The sequence below is a fragment of the Pecten maximus genome, chromosome 6, assembly GCF_902652985.1.
Source record: "Pecten maximus chromosome 6, xPecMax1.1, whole genome shotgun sequence".
In the NCBI taxonomy this organism is placed as follows: Eukaryota; Metazoa; Mollusca; class Bivalvia; order Pectinida; family Pectinidae; genus Pecten; species Pecten maximus.
Window position 1 is genome coordinate 7,641,451 of NC_047020.1, and position 23,353 is coordinate 7,664,803.

The following is a 23,353-nucleotide window of genomic DNA, read 5'->3' on the forward strand; positions in this document are numbered from 1 at the left end:
ATACCTGGTAAAGTCAGGATGACAGATATAAGGCAGTCAATTTACACAGGTCTGTATATGTAACTACAGGTATCTAACACAGGTGTCCAGTGGCACTGTCCATTACCTGTATAGGGGGATTTGTGGTCACACCTGACTGGACGTAGTGCACTACTAGTTTACCTGTAGCTTAAATGTAGTGCACTACTAGTTTAAACGTAGTGCACTAGGAGTGCACTAGGGTGTACAGATTAGCTTACACTCAACTGTATACGGTATCTGGTTTAGCTGATCAGTAGCTGTCAGTCAAATAGCTTTAACACTCTGCTGACTGTAGGAAATCAAGTTTTTGCATTGATTAATGCTTATAATATGAAAACTAATACAAAACTTCTACATATTTTTTAAACAAAGGAAGCTAACTACATTTGAATTTCACCACAATCTCATTATACTTAACAAAGAAAAAGGAATGTGTCATGGCAAAGGTTTACGTTTAAAAAATATATAAAAAAAATCAAGACTTTGCCACTAGGCCTTTCTGCCCTCTCAGGCTTCTTCAGTCCGCCTGAAGAAGCCTGAGAGAGCTTAAAGGCCTAGTTTAATTTTTTTTTTCTTCTGTACATTCTATAAACATTTATTTCCCTGGGTACAACTACGACAGGAAATTCAAATCTATGTTATATCTACGGATCACCAACACATAGTGTATATGACATAGTGTATAAACATTTATTAAATATAAGCCTATCATTAATGGTATTATGGTATTTGTTAGGCATTTTTTAGAAATTAAAAAAAAAAGTTCGTTCAGGTTCTACCGAGATTTGAACTCGGATCGCAGGATTCAGAGTCCTGAGTGCTAACCATTACACCATAGAACCTTGTTGTGGAAGGGGCGATATTAAACTAATATAAAATTTCAGCCGACTATACACTACTTTCGTTTCATATATATTGATTACACAGGGATACTGCTACGCAGAAATTGAATGTAAACAAACGCATTTGATTTATTTGTTGGTTATATTTTGAGACAGTGCCTTGTTCGGTGTATGAAACGCTTAAAACATGCTTTATAACTCCTTGTTTTGTTACTGGGATGACCTCTTTCCATATTATTATGGGTGTGGATTTTCGTTGGTATTGACCAATCAAATTACAGCAGACACGGGGAAACCCGTAAGTTCTGCGAATGCGCCAGAGCTATATTTACCCTGAATTAATCAGTCAGTGGATATAATTTGCTTCATATCTTGGACGGGTGACTAAAAGGGACTAGCTGCAGATTTCGTGAGTAATTCTTCCTATTTTCTCCTTATTCTATTTATTATTGCGACACAAACGATTATCCCTGCACACTCATTTACAGGCTGTCTGGAGACGGTACTCTGTTTATGCGGGAAAATCCATCAGGCCATTCAATGGGGTGTCTGCTAGGCCGAGTCATATGACCCACTTCTAATACACAACTTACTGTCAACTTGTATGGGTCTTTTATTTGTAGCATAGTTGTCTAACTGATCATGCTTGTTTTATTAAGAGAGTATAATTATGTTGATGTCATATTTCGTGTAAAATACCTGGATGGGCGTGGCAGTTGTACAGGGTTTTGTGACACCTGATGTACACGCCCACTTGTCCCCAAGGGTCCCCCAGTATCAGGTGTTTTGTATGTGTGACTCCGTCCCAGGTAAACCGTCTGGTATTTAGGGTATGTCGTTACCTTATTAGTTACTCTCACGTGAACATGAAGTATATTCGTGTAAAATATGTAGTTATAGTCTACCATATATGAACTTAATTACCTGTGTATTACACATATGTTATATGTAAATACATTACAGGTATGACGTTATTTGCGTATTGATAATAGCAGCGATTACCTGTGTTGTTTGTAAATATGGTGTTGGTGGGGGTCAGGTAGGGAATAGTGACGATAACAAACATTAGTACTTGCGTTATGCTGGGAATGTTGAGGTGAATGTTGAGGTGTGATCTGTACATGAACATAAAACTTGTGATTAATATGAATACAGGCCTCCCAATGATAAATGTGCTAGTTTAGGATGCTTTTGACTCTTGAGTGTGAAGTGTAAGGCCAAAAGAGTGTTAATCTACTAAAGAGCGATAGTTTAAGTTGCCTTTGAGTTTTTTTGTCAATTATTAGAGGTTTTTGCATGTTGATAAGTAAACATGTATAATTCTCCCACAGACTGGCATGTTCTGAATTAGCATTTTATCGTATGACTCAACTTTCATTTTCACTGTCACTTGAAAATGATGCATATATGTGATTGACTGCATGCATGGAACTATGACCAAGCCATGCAGATCTTTTCCCTACAAGTACAAGTACCGTATAAAGTCGATCGCTCACTATTAATAGCTTTAATCTAAGCAATTGTCGAATTTTTGCAATGTCTGTAGAGATGATCTTGGGATGTGAAGGTCACCGTATAGACAGATGGTTTTGGGTAAATATGAAACTAAGGTACAGTTTATAGACAGTAGGTATACTGGATCAATTACTGCAGGGTTTTGTATAGAATATTGCCTGAATATATGGAACGATGTTAAAATCAATCGTGTGAAAATGCCATGGAAGAGACCTATTTTGTGTTGATCAAATTTGTCTGACATCACGTCAGAATCAAGGGGCAGGAACTTCAGTCATAGGTAATTTTAATTGATATCAGGATCATCATGTTTTTTTTTGGACTTTGTATTCATGGTGGTAAGTGTTTTTACTCCTATCATAGTGGTAGATTAGATATGGTGAAGTATGCCTGGATCAATCCCTAGTCCGGGCTACACTGTCAATATTTAGGAAGATTGTGTAATACATTTATAGAAGCAGGTGTGTATACATTATGTGACCACATTCGACCAGTTTTTAGTATCACATGATGAAATGATATAGCACTACTTGTCATGCTCTTTGCAATCAAATGAAAAAAAAAATTACATGTAAGTAAATCTGCCAACTTGTTAAAATCTATTTAAAAAAGATGTATGAGAAAATTGGTACCAGTATGACATGTATACAACTCTCAAGTATATGTATATATATAAATTGTGATTGAATTGTATTACAAATATTGAACAGATTTGTGTTGAATTTGGATATTCCAGTATTTGTGCTAATCCATTTAGTTCTCTGGATGGGTCAGGACTAAATTAAAACAAATTGAATAAATATATGATTTTGTTGTTGATGATTAGCCCTTGATTCAAGCTTCCCATGAGATGCTTTGCTTCTATAGAACATATACAGGTATATGGTTTAGTCTCTACCTGTGTGACATGTTACCAGCACACTGTGAAATGTTACCAGTACACTGTGACATGTTACCATGACACTGTGACATGTTACCAGTACACTGTGACATGTTACCAGTACACTGTGACATGTTACCAGTACACTGTGATATGTTACCATGACACTGTGACATGTTACCATGACACTTTGACATGTTACCATGACACTGTGACATGTCACCATGACACTGTGACATGTTACCAGCACACTGTGACATGTTACCAGTACACTGTGACATGTTACCAGTACACTGTGACATGTCACCATGACACTGTGACATGTTACCAGTACACTGTGACATGCTACCAGCACACTGTGACATGTTACCATGACACTGTGACATGCTACCAGCACACTGTGACATGTTACCATGACACTGTGACATGCTACCAGCACACTGTGACATGTTACCATGACACTGTGACATGTTACCAGCACACTGTGACATGTTACCATGACACTGTGACATGTTACCATGACACTGTGACATGTTACCATGACACTGTGACATGTTACCATGACACTGTGACATGTTACCAGCACACTGTGACATGTTACCAGCACACTGTGACAGGTTACCAGCACACTGACATGTTACCAGCACACTGTGACATGTCACCATGACCTGTGACATGTTACCAGCACACTTTGACATGTTACCATGACACTGTGACATGTTACCAGCACACTGTGACATGTTAACAGCACACTGTGACATGTCACCATGACACTGTGACATGTTACCATGACGCTGTGACATGTTACCAGCACACTGTGACATGTTACCAGCACACTGTGACATGTTACCATGACTCTGTGACATGTTACCAGCACACTGTGACATGTTACCAGCACACTGTGACATGTTACCAGCACACTGTGACATGTTACCAGCACACTGTGACATGTTACCAGCACACTGTGACATGCTACCATAAGACTGTGACATGTTACCAGCACACTGTGACATGTTACCATGACACTGTGACATGTTACCAGTGCACTGTGACATGTTACCAGCACACTGTGACATGTTACCATGACACTGACAATTTACCTGCACACTGTGACATGCTACCATGACACTGTGACATGTTACCATGACACTGTGACATGTTACCAGCACACTGTAACATGTTACCATGACACTGACAATTTACCTGCACACTGTGACATGCTACCATGACACTGTGACATGTTACCATGACACTGTGACATGTTACCATGACACTGTGACATGTTACCATGACACTGACATGTTACCAGCACACTGTGACATGTTACCAGCAAACTGTGACATGATACCAGCACACTGTGACATGTTACCATGACACTGTGACATGTTAACAGCACACTTTGACATGTTACCATGACACTGTGACATGTTACCAGCACACTGGACACATAAGCAGCTAATTGTGATATGTTACCAAAACACTGTAACACAGTTTTGTTGCAGTCTAATAATTCCTTCAAGGACTTTCACAACTTAAACATGATTAATTTGTAATTTACACATGAACTTGTAAATGATACCAGTATTGATGTTGTGTTGGTAGGGGCCAAATCTCTAATGACTGCCTTCCCCAGCTGATACCCGGTTCATTTATACAGGCCAGATGACACTGAAAATCTTCGATCTGGAGAAGACAGAGCTCATTGGCTGTAGTCTTATAATGTACATTTATAACAAAGAAGGAACAATAATATTTACATGTGGAGCCCCAGCTAACCATGACTTTGACGTTTAACCTACTGCTTGTGAAGCCTTTACGTTTTAACCTACTGCTTGTGAAGCCTTTACGTCCAAGTATTTACATAACCTTGTTAATTTTTAGGTTTAAAGGCCTCTGTCAGGCAAGGCAGCTGTAGAAGTGCATATGACATTGCATGATTGAGAAAGCAGTGACTATCTCATCTGCACTGCTAGTTGTTTGGTGACTGTGTACTACAGCATTCTCATGGCCTACGATAGTCCGCTGTCCGCATGAGCAGCGATGTGTGAAATTCCATGGAATTTCAACAACTTCGCTGAAACAGCTCTGTGTATTATTGAATAATATTAGCCTACATTGTTACCTGTGAAAACATCTTACACTGGTCATATCAATTTATCTGTGTCTGTGTCGGATATTGGGTATACTACTGTAGCTCTATATAGTGATGTTGTAAGGATAAATAAAGTGACAGGCAGTTTGCCATAAATAACTCCTAATTCAGGTACAAATTCAGGGTCCAAGTCCTCACTCCTATCTTGGTTAAAGCTAGTAAACAACCAGGAAGATATGACTTAGATACCTCTTTGATGATATCTGTTTATTGGTCCATTATTATGATTAATCTTTATTGCAAGGATGGTAATATTTTATAACTAATAAAGGATAAGACAGTCTCACTTGTATGGTTTGACTGTAATGTTTATCATACTGTGTACTGATTGACTACAGGTGGTCAATGTTTATACATATTGGCCTCCCTGTTATATTGGGGCCTGTGACTCTTGTGCAACCATTACTGTGAAAATCACTGTCAGAAAATATTATCTGGGGTAAAATATATATCAATTGAAAAACAAATATCATAAAACTAAAAATTTCTTTGAATAGTGAAAATTAAAAAATATTATGTACCTAAATCAGTGCAAAACATATGTATACCTGGTATGTTACTACTTAGGTCCTACACTAATGTATACCTGGTATGTTACTACTTAGGTCCTACACCAATGTATACCTGGTATGTTACTACTTAGGTCCTACACTAATGTATACCTGGTATGTTACTACTTATGTCCTACACCAATGTATACCTGGTATGTTACTACTTAGGTCCTACACTAATGTATACCTGGTATGTTACTACTTAGGTCCTACACCAATGTATACCTGGTATGTTACTACTTAGGTCCTACACCAATGTATACCTGGTTGGTATGTTACTACTTAGGTCCTACACTAATGTATACCTGGTTGGTATGTTACTACTTAGGTCCTACACTAATGTATACCTGGTATGTTACTACTTAGGTCCTACACTAATGTATACCTGGTATGTTACTACTTAGGTCCTACACCAATGTATACCTGGTATGTTACTACATAACTACACCAATGTATACCTGGTATGTTACTACTTAGGTCCTACACCAATGTATACCTGGTATGTTACTACTTAGGTCCTACACCAATGTATACCTGGTATGTTACTACTTAGGTCCTACACCAATGTATACCTGGTATGTTACTACTTAGGTCCTACACTAATGTATACCTGGTATGTTACTACATAACTACACCAATGTATACCTGGTATGTTACTACTTAGGTCCTACACCAATGTATACCTGGTATGTTACTACTTAGGTCCTACACCAATGTATACCTGGTATGTTACTACATAACTACACCAATGTATACCTGGTATGTTACTACTTAGGTCCTACACCAATGTATACCTGGTATGTTACTACTTAGGTCCTACACTAATGTATACCTGGTATGTTACTACTTAGGTCCTACACCAATGTATACCTGTTATGTTACTACTTAGGTCCTACACCAATGTATATCTGGTATGTTACTACTTAGGTCCTACACCAATGTATACCTGGTATGTTACTACTTAGGTCCTACACTAATGTATACCTGGTATGTTACTACTTAGGTCCTACACCAATGTATACCTGGTATGTTACTACATAACTACACCAATGTATACCTGGTATGTTACTACTTAGGTCCTACACCAATGTATACCTGGTATGTTACTACTTAGGTCCTACACCAATGTATACCTGGTATGTTACTACTTAGGTCCTACACCAATGTATACCTGGTATGTTACTACTTAGGTCCTACACTAATGTATACCTGGTATGTTACTACATAACTACACCAATGTATACCTGGTATGTTACTACTTATGTCCTACACCAATGTATACCTGGTATGTTACTACTTAGGTCCTACACTAATGTATACCTGGTATGTTACTACATAACTACACCAATGTATACCTGGTATGTTACTACTTAGGTCCTACACCAATGTATACCTGGTTGGTATGTTACTACTTAGGTCCTACACCAATGTATACCTGGTATGTTACTACTTAGGTCCTACACCAATGTATACCTGGTATGTTACTACTTATGTCCTACACCAATGTATACCTGGTATGTTACTACATAACTACACCAATGTATACCTGGTATGTTACTACTTAGGTCCTACACTAATGTATACCTGGTATGTTACTACTTAGGTCCTACACTAATGTATACCTGGTATGTTACTACTTAGGTCCTACACCAATGTATACCTGGTATGTTACTACATAACTACACCAATGTATACCTGGTATGTTACTACTTAGGTCCTACACTAATGTATACCTGGTATGTTACTACTTAGGTCCTACACCAATGTATACCTGGTATGTTACTACTTAGGTCCTACACCAATGTATACCTGGTATGTTACTACTTAGGTCCTACACCAATGTATACCTGGTATGTTACTACTTAGGTCCTACACTAATGTATACCTGGTATGTTACTACATAACTACACTAATGTATACCTGGTATGTTACTACTTAGGTCCTACACTAATGTATACCTGGTATGTTACTACATAACTACACCAATGTATACCTGGTATGTTACTACTTATGTCCTACACCAATGTATACCTGGTATGTTACTACTTAGGTCCTACACTAATGTATACCTGGTATGTTACTACATAACTACACCAATGTATACCTGGTATGTTACTACTTAGGTCCTACACCAATGTATACCTGGTTGGTATGTTACTACTTAGGTCCTACACCAATGTATACCTGGTTGGTATGTTACTACTTAGGTCCTACACCAATGTATACCTGGTTGGTATGTTACTACTTAGGTCCTACACCAATGTATACCTGGTATGTTACTACTTAGGTCCTACACCAATGTATACCTGGTATGTTACTACTTATGTCCTACACCAATGTATACCTGGTATGTTACTACATAACTACACCAATGTATACCTGGTATGTTACTACTTAGGTCCTACACTAATGTATACCTGGTATGTTACTACTTAGGTCCTACACCAATGTATACCTGGTATGTTACTACTTAGGTCCTACACCAATGTATACCTGGTATGTTACTACATGTAAACAGTACACTGCATGAACTCGTCACTTGTTTGTATCATTCAGCTTTCTCTGTAGCATATTTCTGTTTTTTTACAAAAATGAACCAAAAAAAAAACTGTTTTTAAAGCATGTAAACTTATTTATGGATTATTGCTATGGTTATGGGCTTGTGTATTGCTATATCTTTAAGATCTTTATCTATCGCTTTAAGAAAGATATGAACAGGTAGCAAAACTGGTTAGAGCATTTTCTCTCCTGTCTGAACACCAGTAGAATAACAGCATTTAAAGCCAGTCCATAACTGACCTGGTGAGATTTCTCCTGTTAGTCCCCAGTCAGTATAGCCTGGTTACCTGGTGAGATTTCTCCTGTTATTCCCCAGTCAGTATAGCCTGGTTACCTGGTGAGATTTCTCCTGTTAGTCTCCAGTCAGTATAGCCTGGTTACCTGGTGAGATTTCTCCTGTTAGTCTCCAGTCAGTATAGCCTTGTTACCTGGTGAGATTTCTCCTGTTAGTCCCCAGTCAGTATAGCCTGGTTACCTGGTGAGATTTCTCCTGTTAGTCTCCAGTCAGTATAGCCTGGTTACCTGGTGAGATTTCTCCTGTTAGTCTCCAGTCAGTATAGCCTGGTTACCTGGTGATATATCTCCTGTTAGTCTCCAGTCAGTATAGCCTGGTTACCTGGTGAGATTTCTCCTGTTAGTCTCCAGTCAGTATAGCCTGGTTACCTGGTGAGATTTCTCCTGTTAGTCCCCAGTCAGTATAGCCTGGTTACCTGGTGTCAGTATAGCCTGGTTACCTGGTGAGATTTCTCCTGTTAGTCCCCAGTCAGTATAGCCTGGTTACCTGGTGAGATTTGTCCTGTTAGTCTCCGGTCAGTATAGCCTGGTTACCTGGTGATATTTCTCCTGTTAGTCTCCAGTCAGTATAGCCTGGTTACCTGGTGAGATTTCTCCTGTTAGTCTCCAGTCAGTATAGCCTGGTTACCTGGTGAGTTTCTCCTGTTAGTCTCCAGTCAGTATAGCCTGGTTACCTGGTGAGATTTCTCCTGTTAGTCTCCAGTCAGTATAGCCTGGTTACCTGGTGAGATTTCTCCTGTTAGTCTCTAGTCAGTATAGCCTGGTTACCTGGTGAGATTAGCCTGGTTACCTGGTTACCTGGTAAGATTTCTCCTGTTAGTCCCCAGTCAGTATAGCCTGGTTACCTGGGGAGATTTCTCCTGTTATTCTCAAGTCAGTATAGCCTGGTTACCTGGTGAGATTTCTCCTGTTAGTCCCCAGTCAGTATAGCCTAGGTTACCTGGGGAGATTTCTCCTGTTAGTCTCCAGTCAGTATAGCCTGGTTACCTGGTTAGATTTCTCCTGTTAGTCTCCAGTCAGTATAGCCTGGTTACCTGGTGAGATTTCTCCTGTTATTCCCCAGTCAGTATAGCCTGGTTACCTGGTGACATTTCTCCTGTTATTCCCCAGTCAGTATAGCCTGGTTACCTGGTGTCAGTATAGCCTGGTTACCTGGTGAGATTTCTCCTGTTAGTCCCCAGTCAGTATAGCCTGGTTACCTGGTGAGATTTCTCCTGTTATTCCCCAGTCAGTATAGCCTGGTTACCTGGTGAGATTTCTCCTGTTAGTCCCCAGTCAGTATAGCCTGGTTACCTTGTGAGATTTCTCCTGTTAGTCTCCAGTCAGTATAGCCTGGTTACCTGGTGATATATCTCCTGTTAGTCCCCAGTCAGTATAGCCTGGTTACCTGGTGAGATTTCTCCTGTTAGTCCCCAGTCATTATAGCCTGGTTACCTGGTGATATATCTCCTGTTAGTCCCCAGTCAGTATAGCCTGGTTACCTGGTAAGATTTCTCCTGTTAGTCTCCAGTCAGTATAGCCTGGTTACCTGGTGAGATTTCTCCTGTTAGTCCCCAGTCAGTATAGCCTGGTTACCTGGTAAGATTTCTCCTGTTAGTCCCCAGTCAGTATAGCCTGGTTACCTGGTGAGATTTCTCCTGTTAGTCTCCAGTCAGTATAGCCTGGTTACCTGGTGAGATTTCTCCTGTTAGTCACCAGTCAGTATAGCCTGGTTACCTGGTGAGATTTCTCCTGTTAGTCCCCAGTCAGTATAGCCTGGTTACCTGGTGAGATTTCTCCTGTTATTCCCCAGTAAGTATAGCCTAGGTTACCTGGGGAGATTTCTCCTGTTAGTCTCCAGTCAGTATAGCCTGGTTACCTGGTGAGATTTCTCCTGTTATTCCCCAGTCAGTATAGCCTTGGTTACCTGGGAAGATTTCTCCTGTTAGTCCCCAGTCAGTATAGCCTGGTTACCTGGTGAGATTTTTCCTGTTAGTCCCCAGTCAGTATAGCCTGGTTACCTGGTGAGATTTCTCCTGTTAGTCTCCCATCAGTATAGCCTGGTTACCTGGTGAGATTTCTCCTGTTAGTCCCCAGTCAGTATAGCCTGGTTACCTGGTGAGATTTCTCCTGTTAGTCCCCAGTCAGTATAGCCTGGTTACCTGGTGAGATTTCTCCTGTTAGTCTCCAGTCAGTATAGCCTGGTTACCTGGTGAGATTTGTCCTGTTAGTCTCCAGTCAGTATAGCCTGGTTACATGGTGTCAGTATAGCCTGGTTACCTGGTGTCAGTATAGCCTGGTTACCTGGTGAGATTTCTCCTGTTAGTCTCCCGTCAGTATAGCCTGGTTACCTGGTGATATATCTCCTGTTAGTCTCTAGTCAGTATAGCCTGGTTACCTGGTGAGATTTCTCCTGTTAGTCTCCAGTCAGTATAGCCTGGTTACCTGGTGAGATTTCTCCTGTTAGTCTCCAGTCAGTATAGCCTGGTTACCTGGTGAGTTTCTCCTGTTAGTCTCCAGTCAGTATAGCCTGGTTACCTGGTGAGATTTCTCCTGTTAGTCCCCAGTCAGTATAGCCTGGTTACCTGGTGAGATTTCTCCTGTTAGTCTCCAGTCAGTATAGCCTGGTTACCTGGTGAGATTTCTCCTGTTAGTCTCCAGTCAGTATAGCCTGGTTACCTGGTGAGATTTGTCCTGTTAGTCCCCAGTCAGTATAGCCTGGTTACCTGGTGAGATTTGTCCTGTTAGTCCCCAGTCAGTATAGCCTGGTTACCTGGTGAGAGTTCTCCTGTTAGTCCCCAGTCAGTATAGCCTGGTTACCTGGTGAGATTTCTCCTGTTATTCCCCAGTCAGTATAGCCTGGTTACCTGGTGAGATTTATCTTGTTAGTCCCCAGTCAGTATAGCCTGGTTACCTGGTGAGATTTCTCCTGTTAGTCTCCAGTCAGTATAGCCTGGTTACCTGGTGATATATCTCCTGTTAGTCCCCAGTCAGTATAGCCTGGTTACCTGGTGAGATTTCTCCTGTTAGTCCCCAGTCAGTATAGCCTGGTTACCCGGTGTCAGTATAGCCTGGTTACCTGGTGAGATTTCTCCTGTTAGTCCCCAGTCAGTATAGCCTGGTTACCTGGTGAGATTTCTCCTGTTATTCCCCAGTCAGTATAGCCTGGTTACCTGGTGAGATTTCTCCTGTTAGTCACCAGTCAGTATAGCCTGGTTACCTGGTGATATATCTCCTGTTAGTCCCCAGTCAGTATAGCCTGGTTACCTGGTGAGATTTCTCCTGTTAGTCTCCCGTCAGTATAGCCTGGTTACCTGGTAAGATTTCTCCTGTTAGTCACCAGTCAGTATAGCCTGGTTACCTGGTGATATATCTCCTGTTAGTCTCCAGTCAGTATAGCCTGGTTACCTGGTGAGATTTCTCCTGTTAGTCTCCAGTCAGTATAGCCTGGTTACCTGGTGAGATTTCTCCTGTTAGTCTCCAGTCAGTATAGCCTGGTTACCTGGTGAGATTTCTCCTGTTAGTCTCCAGTCAGTATAGCCTGGTTACCTGGTGATATATCTCCTGTTAGTCTCTAGTCAGTATAGCCTGGTTACCTGGTGATATATCTCCTGTTAGTCTCCAGTCAGTATAGCCTGGTTACCTGGTGAGATTTCTCCTGTTAGTCCCCAGTCAGTATAGCCTGGTTACCTGGTGAGATTTCTCCTGTTAGTCTCCAGTCAGTATAGCCTGGTTACCTGGTGACATTTCTCCTGTTAGTCTCCAGTCAGTATAGCCTTGTTACCTGGTGATATATCTCCTGTTAGTCTCCAGTCAGTATAGCCTGGTTACCTGGTGAGATTTCTCCTGTTAGTCCCCAGTCAGTATAGCCTGGTTTCCTGGTGAGATTTCTCCTGTTAGTCCCCAGTCAGTATAGCCTGGTTACCTGGTGAGATTTCTCCTGTTAGTCTCCAGTCAGTATAGCCTGGTTACCTGGTGATATATCTCCTGTTAGTCTCTAGTCAGTATAGCCTGGTTACCTGGTGATATATCTCCTGTTAGTCTCCAGTCAGTATAGCCTGGTTACCTGGTGAGATTTCTCCTGTTAGTCTCCAGTCAGTATAGCCTGGTTACCTGGTGGTATTAGCCTGGTTACCTGCACATCATTGTTGTGATATGTCTGGATGTTTACAGTACAAAACTAGACATCTGTAATGTGTAAACATCCAGGGAGATTCATTTACAATGTATATCACAGATTGTTTCTACCTGCACATCATTGTTGTGATATGTCTGGATGTTTACAGTACAAAACTAGACATCTGTAATGTGTAAACATCCAGGGAGATTCATTTACAATGTATATCACAGGTTGTTTATGACATTAACAATAAGTATGTCACACATTATTTATGATGTTAACAATAGATATATCACAGGTTGTTTATGACGTCAACAATAGATATATCACAGGTTGTTTATGACGTCAACAATAAGTATATCACAGGTTGTTTATGACGTGAACAATAGATATATCACAGATTGTTTATGACGTCAACAATAGATATATCACAGGTTGTTTATGACGTCAACAATAGATATATCACAGGTTGTTTATGACGTCAACAATAGATATATCACAGGTTGTTTATGACGTCAACAATAGATATATCACAGGTTGTTTATGACGTCAACAATAGATATATCACAGGTTGTTTATGACGTCAACAATAGATATATCACAGGTTGTTTATGACGTCAACAATAGATATATCACAGGTTGTTTATGACGTCAACAATAGATATATCACAGGTTGTTTATGACGTCAACAATAGATATATCACAGGTTGTTTATGACGTCAACAATAAGTATATCACAGGTTGTTTATGACGTCAACAATAGATATATCACAGGTTGTTTATGACGTCAACAATAGATATATCACAGGTTGTTTATGACGTCAACAATAAGTATATCACAGATTGATTTTTTCCTCAGACTTACATGACAGTCCCAAAGACAGATTTTTACACAGATGTAAGTGACAATCCTAAAGACTTAAGAATAACCATATTAAATCTACCAGGTGTATTATTACTATATCAAATCTACCAGGTGTATTATTACAATATTGAATTTACCATGCAGGTGTATTAAATGCTAATGATCATTTTCATGTAAAAAATGCAAGTAGCTTCATAAACATTTTTTGTTATGCATATTTTGTGTTTGTTGTTTGCATATAAGGTAGAGGAGACCTGTGTCCGGGTTGATAGAGTTACGATAACTGGTGTTTGTAAAGGTTTATTGTAAGTATGAGTCAGGCCCTTACCTGGAGAAACCCACATACTAATATAAATAATTCAGACATGTACAGATAATATTTTTTACTAATGTTGGAAATTTTTTTAGCTTACAGACATTGAGTGAACTCCAGATGGATTAAATGAGTTAGTATTACACTTTGTACTTACACAGAGTAAGTTTGGTGGAATGTTATGCCAATTTGTATTTTGTTGATTTGGAATTTTGAGAATATGGCAGTGTTTTTGTCCCTGATACTTATTTCAGATATGTATGTATGGGTTTGGTTATATAAAAGATGGTGTGTACAGGTGACAGGGCAAATCATAGACGGTTTACCTTGTTATCACACTGAAAACCAGGATACATATTGGACTTGTATACTCTAGTATACCCCTCACGTTATACGTGTGTGATTATATACTCTAGTATACCCCTCAGGTTATACTGGTGTGATTATATACCCTAGTATACCCCTTACGTTATACTGGTGTGATTATATACTCTAGTATACCCCTCACGTTATACTGGTGTGATTATATACTCTAGTATACCCCTCACGTTATACTGGTGTGATTATATACTCTAGTATACCCCTCACGTTATACTGGTGTGATTATATACCCTAGTATACCCCTCACGTTATACTGGTGTGATTATATACTCTAGTATACCCCTCACGTTATACTGGTGTGATTATATACTCTATTATACCCCTCACGTTATACTGGTGTGACAGGGTTGGCCTTTATATTAGTTGTATCCTACACATCAAACTGGACCGGGTCGATCATCGGTGACCAGGTAGCTCAATTGGTGGAGCATCCGGCTAGTGTTCCGAGGTCCTGGGTTCAAACCGCAGTCTGGCGTGCATTTTTCCACTCCTACCACACTTTGAAGTCTCTAGCTAGCTGACCTTTGGATTTTGGATTGTCTTTTAACATATTTGGAGAAGTGAGTCCTGTTGATCCCCCGGATGTGTGAGTCCTGTTGATTCCCCCGGATGTGTGAGTCCTGTTGATTCCCCTGGATCTGTGAGTCCTGTTGATTCCCCGGATCTGTAATGTATGTGAATGGAGAGGTGATAATGGAGGTCAATGGTCCATGAATCTCTGTCTGTAATAGATACAGTACATGTATTAGGTAATGATGTTCCCCATTAGGGCCTCGCTAGTGTGATGTAACTGATTGTCCTGTCAAGATTTGGTATCCTATAAACTGTCACACTTTACATAAGCTGTACATTAAGTGCCTGAAATAATTGTTGTTGTTGTTTGGGTTTTATTCATATGTTGGGCGTCATATTTGTTGTGCTTCATATCTTGGAATTTGAGTTTGCTGTCCCGTCAGAGCCTCATATTTGTTGTTGTGTATACATGTAATCCACGCTTGATCCGGAGGATGGTGATGACCAGTTTCCTGACTAGTGTCAGCAACAGGATTCATACAGGATCCAGCCAGGACCCTTTCCAAGACGTGTTAAGGGTTTGTTGTGGGGCACATCAAAGGGTGGATATGTCAGTACACTTTTAAAAAATAAACAAATTAAACAACGTCTTCAAGAAATCATTTTTACTTAAAGTCAATTTCTTCAAATTTGTTATGTTGATAAATATATATGTATGTGGTCGATTAAGAATCCTTATTGTCTTTATTTTAAATTTGCTTTAAATTAACCCCTTATTGACCCCCTGTGATATGTAAATGTTGCAGTTCAATATGACTGTATTGCAGGGCTATCATTACTGACAGTTGTCACTCTGATGTTCAAACACATGTCAACTCTCAAAAATGGATACTCTTTTAACATCTTTGGTGTTTGAGGTAGAAAAGGTAGGTGATTGTTTTCTATATGCTGATGTTTGAAAGTTGATGTGTTGCTCTGGCTATGTCATACATATATAATATATACATGTATTTATACTGTCTTAGTCAGATGGTTTGTTATCTTAAAAATCCTGACTTTTTATATCCTCTCCAAATCGGTTGCTTCTGATATTGAAATTTAAAAAAAAATCTGACTTTGTGATAGTTATCCCAGCAATGGAGGGTCTGAAAACACCAACTGGATGTTTTTTCTTACACAAACATCAATTCTTATCAACACTTTATCCATAAATATACCTGTATGTTGAACTCCGATATCCTGTGGCCAGTTGTGATAGTGATCAGGCATCGATATGGTGCAGACTGCAGAATACATGACATGGTCTTACCCATGCAGGTCTGCATGACACTACAGGGGAAAACACTCCTCTTCAGTAAAACGCTATATTGGAAATACTGTTTAATGTTATGGAACCTGGACAATAAGTAAAGTACATTTGAATGTTTGATGAATGGTTGAGTAGAGAAACAGATAAGTGGCATTATACTTCTGGAAGGCTCGTCCTTGGCATAATGTCACAATCATGGAGTCTGCTGAAAGCTGAATGTAACTCTTAGGTTTATTACTCTGATTGTGTTCAATATTAGAAAAAGAAGCATTAAATTCTTGCCAAATTGGATTCTAGGTGTGTTAATCAGGATCATACTTCCCTTACATGCATTGGTACCTTTGGTATACTGGGTGGATTAATTAGAACACTTTAATTGTCAAAGATAGTGTGGCTCCTCTCCTGCTCCGAGACTCAGATCTGGTTTATGTCATAATAAATTGTTCAATTTTGTTTTTTGAATTTTAAAACATGCAGTTGTCTTATAGTGGCTGCACAGTGTTTAAGTGGATGCTGTATTAGTGGTGACTGTATTAGTGGTGACTGTATTAGTGGTGACTGTATTAGTGGTGACTGTGTTATTGGTGACTGTATTAGTGGTGACTATTAGTGGTGGCTGTATTAGTGGTGACTGTATTAGTGGTGGCTGTGTCAGTGGTGGCTGTATCAGTGGTGACTGTATTAGTGGTGGCTGTATTAGTGGTGGCTGTATTAGTGGTGACTGTATTAGTGGTGACTGTATTAGTGGTGACTATTAGTGGTGGCTGTATTAGTGGTGACTGTATTAGTGGTGACTGTATTACTGGTGACTGTATTAGTGGTGGCTGTGTCAGTGGTGGCTGTATTAGTGGTGGCTGTATTAGTGGTGACTATTAGTGGTGACTGTATTAGTGGTGACTGTATTAGTTGTGACTGTATTAGTGGTGACTGTATTAGTGGTGGCTGTATTAGTGGTGGCTGTATTAGTGGTGACTGTGTTAGTGGTGGCTGTGTTAGTGGTGGCTGTATTAGTGGTGACTGTTAGTGGTGACTGTGTTAGTGGTGGCTGTATTAGTGGTGGCTGTGTTAGTGGTGACTGTTAGTGGTGGCTGTATTAGTGGTGGCTGTGTTAGTGGTGGCTGTATTAATGGTGACTGTATAAGTGGTGACTGTATTAGTGGTGACTGTATTAGCGGTGGCTGTATTAGTGGTGGCTATGTTAGTGGTGGCTGTATCAGTGGTGGCTGTGTCAGTGGTGGCTGTGTCAGTGGTGACTGTATTAGTGGTGGCTGTATTAGTGGTGACTGTATTAGTGGTGACTGTATTAGTGGTGACTGTATCAGTGGTGGCTGTGTCAGTGGTGGCTGTGTCAGTGGTGACTGTATTAGTGGTGGCTGTATTAGTGGTGGCTGTATTAGTGGTGACTGTGTCAGTGGTGGCTGTGTCAGTGGTGGCTGTGTCAGTGGTTACTGTATTAGTGGTGGCTGTATTAGTGGTGGCTGTATTAGTGGTGACTGTGTTAGTGGTGGCGGTATTAGTGGTGGCTGTGTCAGTGGTGCCTGTATTAGTGGTGGCTGTGTTAGTGGTGACTGTGTTAGTGGTGGCTGTATTAGTGGTGACTGTATTAGTGGTGACTGTATTAGTGGTGGCTGTATTAGTGGTGGCTGTGTCAGTGGTGACTGTATTAGTAGAGGCTGTGTCAGTGGTGGCTGTATTAGTGGTGACTGTATTAGTGGTGACTGTATTAGTGGTGACTGTATTAGTGGTGGCTGTGTCAGTGGTGGCTGTATTAGTGGTGACTGTATTAGTGGTGACTGTATTAGTGGTGACTGTATTAGTGGTGACTATTAGTGGTGACTGTATTAGTGGTGACTGTATTAGTTGTGACTGTATTAGTGGTGACTGTATTAGTGGTGACTGTATTAGTGGTGGCTGTGTCAGTGGTGACTGTATTAGTGGTGACTGTATTAGTGGTGGCTGTATTAGTGGTGACTGTATTAGTGGTGACTGTATTAGTGGTGGCTGTATTAGTGGTGGCTGTATTAGTGGTGACTGTATTAGTGGTGACTGTATTAGTGGTGGCTGTGTCAGTGGTGACTGTATTAGTGGTGACTGTATTAGTGGTGGCTGTATTAGTGGTGGCTGTGTTAGTGGTGGCTGTATTAGTGGTGGCTGTATTAGTGGTGACTGTATTGGTGACTGTGTTAGTGGTGGCTGTGTCAGTGGTGACTGTATTAGTGGTGGCTGTGTTAGTGGTGGCTGTGTCAGTGGTGGCTGTATTAGTGGAGGCTGTATTAGTGGTGGCTGTATTAGTGGTGACTGTATTTGTGGTGGCTGTTTTAGTGGTGGCTGTATTAGTGGTGACTGTGTTAGTGGTGGCTGTATTAGTGGTGGCTGTGTTAGTGGTGGCTGTGTTAGTGGTGACTGTATTAGTGGTGGCTGTGTTAGTGGTGGCTGTATTAGTGGTGACTGTATTAGTGGTGGCTGTATTAGTGGTGGCTGTATTAGTGGTGACTGTATTAGTGGTGGCTGTATTAGTGGTGGCTGTGTTAGTGGTGGCTGTATTAGTGGTGGCTGTGTTAGTGGTGACTGTATTAGTGGTGGCTGTGTCAGTGGTGGCTGTATTAGTGGTGGCTGTATTAGTGGTGACTGTATTAGTGGTGACTGTATTAGTGGTGACTGTGTTAGTGGTGACTGTATTAGTGGTGGCTGTGTTAGTGGTGACTGTATTAGTGGTGACTGTATTAGTGGTGACTGTATTAGTGGTGGCTGTGTTAGTGGTGACTGTATTAGTGGTGGCTGTGTTAGTGGTGACTGTATTAGTGGTGACTGTGTTAGTGGTGACTGTATTAGTGGTGACTGTATTAGTGATGACTGTGTTAGTGGTGGCTGTATTAGTGGTGACTGTATTAGTGGTGACTGTATTAGTGGTGGCTGTGTTAGTGGTGACTGTATTAGTGGTGGCTGTGTTAGTGGTGACTGTATTAGCGGTGACTGTGTCAGCGGTGACTGTATTAGTGGTGGCTGTATTAGTGGTGACTGTATTAGTGGTGGCTGTATTACTGCCTGGTTTGTCTGCCACTTAGTTTATCAGTAGAAGCAGGCAGCCATCTTACTGTTTTACAAATTGATTCAATTATCCATCTATTTGTTTGATATTAGGTATTTTGTCATGTGTTGTTTGCCTCAGGGTTTTCCAAGCACCATTTATCAGTTAGGATTCATAGTGAATCATGATATCAGTTTATCAACATTTTAAACAATAGAATTGTTTTATCTGTACCAGGTAGAGCATTGTTATAATCACTGATATTGACATGTCAATGCTTGGTATACATGTACACCAATCATTTTTGTGATAATTACCGATTTTAGTATATACAATCTAACTTATTCATATAATTAATCCCTAGTGTTATGGGGGTGTTTCATTCTCCAAAGTTGTTATCTTCTTAATTTTATAAATTTATTGCTTGATATTATCTATCTCTATTCAATAAAATGTTTGAGTTTTTCATTTCAGCATTTCTTATTTGGTTGTATCAGATATTATGGAGATATTTTTTGTTGTATAATTTGTATATTTCTATTGTAAACAATTTGAGACTGAGCAAAATGATGATTTGAAGTGTCCTCAAAGTCTGCATTCATATGCTGCAGGCTAACAATAGGGTCAATTGAAAGGTCGTGATCAAGGTTTGCGCACGAATGGTGACAGAATGAGTCTTGTTATGGTCGTATAACACTGAGTACGGATAACATCCCTCTTAGCCACTTCCTCTAGCTTCACACACCTAATTACTACATCACAGGACATATTACACTATATATACACTATAAATTCTGTGGAGTCGAATTAGGGTAGAGTAAGTTGTGTGGTGTGGGGGTAGGGTAGATTAAATTGTGTGCTGTGGAATTAGGGTAGAGTAAGTTGTGTGGTGTGGGAGTAGGGTAGATTAAATTGTGTGCTGTGGAATTAGGGTAGAGTAAGTTGTGTGGTGGTGGAATTAGGATAGAGTAAGTTGTGTGGTGGTGGAATTAGGATAGAGTAAGTTGTGTGGTGGTGGAATTAGGATAGAGTAAGTTGAAATACTGGTATGCATGCATGCACACATGTTTTCTCTTAGGTTATGTCCTCTTCTGTGTTTACAGGGGTTGATTTGAACACTCAAAGGGAATACACTGTATCTTATCATTGATGGTGTGGCAAATCAAACATTTAGTTGGTATTAAATTCCTGCATTATAATGTACATGTTATGACAAAATAGTATCTTTTCATCAAAGATGGAGATTACTAGCAAGTTAATTGACAGATATCTAGATTAGAAATCAATTTACTTTATCTACTTTATAACATGCTAATATTGTTCAAAATACCTGCATATATATAATGTAAGTCTGTGAGGAAATGTGAGTAAAAGTTGGGTTATTGTAATGTTGTATGTAAAGCAAATGAAAAATGTTCAAAAGGAAAACAAAGAAAAAATAACGTGATGTATTTGAGGTGATTATGCATGGTAACCTATCAGGTACGGGTGTCATTAGACCAGATGTTGAGTGTGATCATGTGTGGGAGTACTGTGATGGTTGAGGATTAACCTGAGGTGTTTGAGCAGACTTTACCCAGGTAATATTTGGACATGCATCACCTCATATACCCATAAATCTGACAGGTTTCAAATAGTTGTAAGTGGGGGCATGGGAAAAGTCAATTTACCATAGGTTGTAAATACCTACCTTTCTCACGATGGAAGATTGCATGGGTATATACAGAGGCAGGGTTAGGTCTGCAGGAAACTTACAGTGGCCACCCAATTTCCAGGCCTAATAATTGAAATCTACATGTAAAATGCAATAATTTCGGTCTTATAGATATAGAGTATTAGTGTAGGGTCATGAGGTCCCAGTCTGCTCATTGCATTCTTTCTCTCTAATTATTACATTTGGTGCCCTGTGAACTTAAATTTACCTTTGGATGACGATAGGGTTTCATGTGTAGGGATCAAAGGCTTTGTTAAAGGATAGATCAAGGGGAGAGCAGAACTGGACTGGACTTATGGCTCAGTTGGCCAGGCAGATCAATCTAGAGTTCAGAGGTCCTGGGTTTGATTCCTGATCTGGTTGTTCATTTTCTCTTTCCTGTCAATATTAACAGTATACATACTTACTGACTGAACATTTTTGCTGGTAACAAGCTGCTCAGGTGTATATTAATGTTATAATGCTTTCTCCCCTATGCTGTAAATGAGTTGATAGCCTATAGTAAATAATGACTTCTCCCCATATGCTCTAATTGAGGTGATAATTATATATATATAATTGTAAAGTAGTAATAACGACAGTACAGACTATATATATATATATATATATATATAAGTACATAATTACATTTCCCCTATGCTGTAAAAGAGTTGATATTTTACTTATATAAATATTGATTTAACATTGTTAGCTAAGATAGTTTAGAATTGTATATGATAAAAGGCATAGGTAGATCACATGATCAATTATTTATAAACCATTGATTGATTGGAAACTGTTGCTGTTATTCGAGGATGACCTGCAGATTGCTGACTCAGCACAATTTGTATGTGATGTTGGTTGCCTAGAAGCATCAACATGGAAGACATCACATACACACATTGTACAATTAGTTCAAGGAACAGTGGACAAATTGTATCCAACCTGTGTGTGGTGTTTACTGCTCCAACAAGGCAGGGTATACTGATCGGGGTATACTGATCGGAATTACTCGAGTATACAATAACCACTAATGTTACATTTGCTGTCACAGATTTATGATTTTTTATTTCCATGTAAGATTTATACACACAAAGCAGGAGAGGAACACAACACAGTAAAGTTTGGTGTCTGTCGGTAACAACACAGTAAAGTTTGGTGTCTGTCGGTAACGACTCAGTAAAGTTTGGTGTCTGTCTGTAACAACTCAGTAAAGTTTGGTGTCTGTCGGTAACAACTCAGTAAAGTTTAGTGTCTGTCGGTAACGACTCAGTAAAGTTTGAGGTCTGTCGGTAACAACACAGTAAAGTTTGGTGTCTGTCGGTAACGACTCAGTAAAGTTTGGTGTCTGTCGGTAACGACTCAGTAAAGTTTGGTGTCTGTCGGTAACAACTCAGTAAAGTTTGGTGTCTGTCGGTAACAACTCAGTAAAGTTTGGTGTCTGTCGGTAACAACTCAGTAATGTTTGGTGTCTGTCAGTAACAACTCAGTAAAGTTTGAGGTCTGTCGGTAACAACTCAGTAAAGTTTGAGGTCTGTCGGTAACGACTCAGTAAAGTTTGTCTGTCAGTAACAACTCAGTAAAGTTTGGTGTCTGTCTGTAACGACTCGGTAAAGTTTGGTGTCTGTCGGTAACAACTCAGTAAAGTTTGGTGTCTGTCGGTAACGACTCAGTAAAGTTTGTCTGTCAGTAACAACTCAGTAAAGTTTGGTGTCTGTCGGTAACAACTCAGTAAAGTTTGGTGTCTGTCGGTAACAACTCAGTAAAGTTTGTCTGTCAGTAACAACTCAGTAAAGTTTGGTGTCTGTCGGTAACAACTCAGTAAAGTTTGGTGTCTGTCTGTAACAACTCAGTAAAGTTTGAGGTCTGTCGGTAACAACTCAGTAATGTTTGGTGTCTGTCGGTAACAACTCAGTAAAGTTTGAGGTCTGTCGGTAACAACTCAGTAAAGTTTGTCTGTCAGTAACAACTCAGTAAAGTTTGGTGTCTGTCGGTTACAACTCAGTAATGTTTGGTGTCTGTCGGTAACTACTCAGTAAAGTTTGAGGTCTGTCGGTAACAATACAGTAAAGTTTGGTTTCTGTCAGTAACAACTCAGTAAAGTTTGGTGTCTGTCGGTAACAACTCAGTAAAGTTTGGTGTCTGTCGGTAACAACTCAGTAAAGTTTGGTGTCTGTCGGTAACAACTCGGTCAAGTTTGAGGTCTGTCGGTAACAACTCAGTAAAGTTTGGTGTCTGTCGGTAACAACTCAGTAAAGTTTGGTGTCTGTCTGTAACGACTCGGTAAAGTTTGGTGTCTGTCTGTAACGACTCAGTAAAGTTTGGTGTCTGTCAGTAA

General features: G+C 39.9%; 1 protein-coding gene and 1 non-coding gene across 2 annotated transcripts in view; one reads left to right on the top strand and one right to left on the bottom strand.

Annotated features, from left to right (window-relative positions):
* Positions 1-791: 791 nt before the first annotated feature.
* On the bottom strand, positions 792-863 carry Trnaq-cug. Its single transcript has one exon. It is a non-coding gene; the product is annotated as a tRNA-Gln (tRNA).
* Positions 864-1,189: 326 nt separating this feature from the next.
* The window catches only part of LOC117328859 (transcription factor ETV6-like), a gene marked incomplete in the record, with an annotated part of 122,457 nt that continues 100,293 nt past the window's right edge, over positions 1,190-23,353 (top strand). Inside the window, 1 exon segment of the mRNA XM_033886440.1 lies at positions 1,190-1,272.